The following is a 4,736-nucleotide window of genomic DNA, read 5'->3' as shown; positions in this document are numbered from 1 at the left end:
GTGAGCGTCAGGAAATCCTGGAGGATTTTGAATGGGAGCACTGACTGGTTTGCAGGTGGAACTTTGATTAGAAGGTGTCATTTGCCTCTGCCTTTTCATACTCATGTTGCAGGGACATAAACGAGAGGGACTCAATTTGTTAAGGGTATTTATTTCTCTCTCTCTGTCTCTCTCTCTCTTGTTTTTACAATCTACATGTAATGACTAATTGGCTGTGTTTTCCCAGCTATATTTTATGTTTCTCTTGCCCTGGTTACAAGTTGTACTGAACCAGTATGTCCATGGGGACCTATAGACAGCCGGCATTGCCAAACGATATGCAGCATTCCCCTTTCTCTCAAAGTGTAAAACATTTACAAGTAAATTTACAAATACATTAAGAACATTTCCCCCGTTGGCTGTTAGTGTTTATTTCTTCCCCTTCTCCTCCCGGGGGCAGACACTTTCCAGCCCCTCACCTTTCACACACCGCTCTCCCGTTATTTGCCTCCTTCCCTCCCCGTTGCCCCTTTCTCTCCTCTCCCTCCTCCTCCTCCTCCTTCTTTTCCAGTTCGGCGGCGCAAACTTCTGTTTGTGCCAGTGGGGCGGCCTGGCGAGACCGCAATGGCTCTACCCCACAGATTGACGAGCCCTCAGATGCCGATTTACTGTACATGGCAGCCACGCTGGAGCCGAGGCACATCTGGAGTGGAGTAAGCTTACTCAGAAACAAGGGCCAGCTCCAGCCGGAGCCAGCGGAGCTGAGCACGGCGCTGAAAGGCAGCCCTCCTCCTGCCTCCCCAGCCCTCCTGCCTCCCCTTCCCTCCTCCTTGGGTACATTTCCTAATGTAAACAGAGGCCAGGGGGGTAGGGGGGGGAAGGACGCAGTAACTCTTTGCTGCGTGTTTGTCATTTCGTGTTCTTTATCTGCATGAGGTCAAAGCCCAGCTCTGGAAAAACAGAAGCTTTGCTTTTATTCTAAATAGCTGAAAGTAAGCACTGCTGAAGGAGGGGACAAAAAAAAAAAAAAAGAAAGAAAGAAAAAGAAAAAGAAAGAGTTTGCTTTTGTGTTTATTTGTTCCGCTTTATGGTAATTTGGGGGATAATTTCATTATCTTCAGCCAAATTGAAAACAAGCTGTTGTCTATGCTAATGATACCAGCGCATTATTTTATGTACAGGAGGCGTGGAGCTCTTTAAACCACAAGTGGACTGGATTTCTGCTTACAGCTGTATCGCTTTAACTTGTTTTTTATAGTTGCAAAATGAGACTTTCCTTTTATTATCTGGAAACGAAAAAGATTATGGATGGCTGCTTTGTTTTACAAAATAGTGAATACCTTTCACGGCCCAGTGCCAGTTTGCCGTCCCACAAATGCATTTTAGATACGTTACTGCAAAGAAAAAGCATGCTCGTTTTGGGGCAGATACATGGATTTTATGGTCCAGTTCACTGAACTGCTGAATTTTAGTCTCTGTAAAGAAGTGGGAGATATTTTTGAGGCATTCACTGACTGTCAGCAATCTGACTGAGGACTCCGTGAGTCTTTACAAGTTTTATATATAGTTTTTATTTATTTATTTTTCTAATAGCAAAATGATAAAGTTTGTAGGTTCACTGTTCAGATGATGCTAAAATGCTATACATGCAATTTAAAATGGCTTTTCCCACTCACCATACCTCACAACTCAATAGATTTTGCAGTGAATGAAGAAGAGAAAACAAGCCTCAGAAGACATTGCTGCTGATGACATGCTGATGCATGCTGTGTTGATTTAGTTGTCTTTAAAGACTGTAGTACAATTCTCATTCAGACAAAAGCAATGCTTTACCTGGTGTGGGGACTGTTGAACAATCTTGTGCAGTATATCTATGAATAAACCACTGTGAGTGAGCCCCCAGAACATTTTTGTCTATAGGAGTAAAAAATCTATCGCAGATAACCGTAGGGTTTTCTAGGGATGTTGGTACCAATCACTTTGGAAAATTTGGCCTGGTCAGCAAGTGTGGCTGGGCAGCAGCTCTTGTACCATGGTAGTGCAAAGTTTCAGCATTGCCTCCCCACAAGGAGCTCTTACAATTGCTCTTGTGTTCTGTATTCATACGCCATAACACTTATAAAAGAGATAACAATATAGATTGCGTAATTGTGTATTCATGTTTTTAATGGATACTGGTTTAGTTGGTTTTGGGACTTTCTTCACAATTATGTTTTCTCTTACTTTCCTAGCAATTCAGATCCCAGTAGGAAAAGGCCAAAATTCCTCATGAACCACCTTGGCCAGGTCTCAGCCTTCTCACTCAGAGAGGTACTGGGCATTACCTCCCTATGGCTGCCTGAAATCACTCAGGGTGAAATTTGGTAAGGAGGGGACAGACTGTGTGGCAGAGGTGTTGGTCAGCTTGGAAAGACTGAATTGTACATAATGTTTCTGTGACTGAAGCCTGAAGCAACATTATGAGCCCAAGGACAAATCCAAGGATGGTGCACCATTTTACATGATCTAGGTAATTACTGAGACAGATGCGATGGTTTGGTTCAAGTGAAATTATTTATTTGGGAAAAAACAAAATTCCTACACAGCAAAGCTGATGGAACCAGTCTCAAAACCAAAGCTGTTTAGCACATTTCAGAGAGACTTCGGCAGCTGACTGAAATCTAAAATTTTTGCAGGGACTGTTGAATTTTGGCTAAGTTTTTCTGGAAGCCTGCAGGGTTTTGGAGGAGTCCTGCCTGGCTGGCAGACCATTGCTCAACCCTCTGACTGCCAGGGTAGAGGATTGATGGCCTGTTGCTGCAGGATGGCCCACCAAGTAGTCTACCTTTGAACTAGAGACCTCGGGGCTTCCAGGTTTCGAAACTGGGACAACACTTGTTTTGAAACTGTGTTGATATGTTTTGATATGCATTTTGGTTTCAATGAATTACTAAATCCTGACCCCAAAAAATGTTCCATAGGAGTTTTTTGAACAGCTCTATTACAGTCTAAGTTTAATGACCCTGAGGGAAAAAAAAAGCAAAAAAGAAAAAAGATTTCTCCAAAAATAAAGTAGAAATAAAACAGAATCAGAATCTAGTGAATGAGTCTGAAGCATGGTTCCTCTTACTCTAACTACTGGACATCCTTGCCTATAATCCCTCTGGTATCCTTGGGCCTCCAGTAGACAGGTCTGGTCTCAGTACACAGTTCTCTTCTTAATTGTAAACGTGATATTCTGATAGTAATTGTTGTGCACAAATGCTGAAAGTGTCCATGAAGTCTCGAAATGAAGTCTTTTTGGTAGATGACTATGCATCCTGCTGGTTATGCTATTGTGATTATATTAATAGTGTGTTCTCCAACTTAAGCAACGTGCAGGTGCAAAACTCTCATTCAGCAGTACATAACTCTTTCATCTGCTGTTTCTTGCCAGTAGATTTCCTGCCCATATGAATGTTTCTTGTGAAATTTCTGGAGAATAGCTGCTGGGGTTTTGCCAGTTGTAAGAAAACAAATATACAAACAACCCCCTTCCAAAACTCAACATCCTCCCCCTTCCTCAGTCCTCTCTTTTGGAAAGTACTTCTTCACAGTAGATGTTCTACATCTAATAAAAAGGACCAGTTGTGAAAAAATAAATGTTGTCAATTAATGTGGGAAAGGTAAAAATAAAATAATTGCTAGAGCTGAGTAGTGCAAATAATGTCACCAGAGCCTGCCTGTGTGTTGGGATGTCGCTTTGGCTCACCTGGGTGCCTCACTTTACATACATGCCCATGACTATCCTTACTCAACCACTCACACTGTAAAACTTCTTTTGAAGCCTATCCAGTTATATTAGATTAAAAGAGAATTGACTATGAAAAATAATAATAAAATTTTAAAGAGGCCTTAATGCAGTGGTTTGGTTTTTTTTTAGGCAAACATACACAGCTTTGGGACCTATGTGCATCCTCAAGCAACAGCGAAACCTGTGGAACTCGCATTCACAAACTGTGTTTATTCCAGCAGGCTTCGTACCCTGTGACCATCATCCAGAAATGAAGACAGAAGAGCACTTTGAGAATCAGAGAAGATTTAAGGGTTTGAAAAGTGTATCAATAGGTGCTAGTCTGCGAAAACATATGTGTGTGAGAAAAGGACGGTTAAACTAACTCAGCTATTAATACTGTACTTGAAAGGGAAATAGATCTTTTTAACATCTAAATAAACTGAGAAATCTGCCTAGATGTAAAAAAGGAATTGCCAGTTTCAAGTGTGTTATTTCTTGTTAATGTGATTATTTACAGTATATCTGTTCCGTGTTTTTTGCAAAGTATGTTATTGACATTTTAATGGTATTTCAGTATAAGATTATGACAGATGTGAAACAGTCAAACACCAACATTTGCAATGTTTTTGACCCCAGGATAAACTGTTGCACTTCAAAAAATTATCCTATGGTACTTCCCTAGCCTGCTTTCAGTGTTTTGTTTTGTTAAAACAGTAGAGGGTTCATTGAATTGGAGCCTGCCATTTCTTATTGGCATTTCTCAGAAGAATAAGAACAGTCATCAATTATGTATTTCTCCAACAAAAACATATACTCAGTATATAAATGTTCAGATTATAATTCCACCCCAAATATACATGTATCCTAAATATAAACCACAATAAATATTAGACTAAGCAAAAATGAAGAACAGTGAAGGGGGAAAAAAACAGAAAGAAAACCACAAGAATAAAAATGCAGGCATTAAGTAAGATAATGGATGTGAAAAAAGAGCTTACAGATG

General features: G+C 40.5%; 1 long non-coding RNA gene across 1 annotated transcript; it reads left to right on the top strand.

Annotated features, from left to right (window-relative positions):
- Positions 1-459: 459 nt before the first annotated feature.
- Positions 460-4,203, top strand: LOC139827367 (uncharacterized). Its single transcript, XR_011737896.1, has 3 exons — positions 460-692; positions 2,211-2,488; positions 3,881-4,203. It is a non-coding gene; the product is annotated as an uncharacterized lncRNA (long non-coding RNA).
- Positions 4,204-4,736: the final 533 nt, after the last annotated feature.

Source organism: Patagioenas fasciata, chromosome 2, assembly GCF_037038585.1.
Source record: "Patagioenas fasciata isolate bPatFas1 chromosome 2, bPatFas1.hap1, whole genome shotgun sequence".
Classification (NCBI taxonomy): Eukaryota; Metazoa; Chordata; class Aves; order Columbiformes; family Columbidae; genus Patagioenas; species Patagioenas fasciata.
Note: the sequence above shows the minus strand (reverse complement) of the source record. Positions and strands in the feature narration are given on the sequence as shown.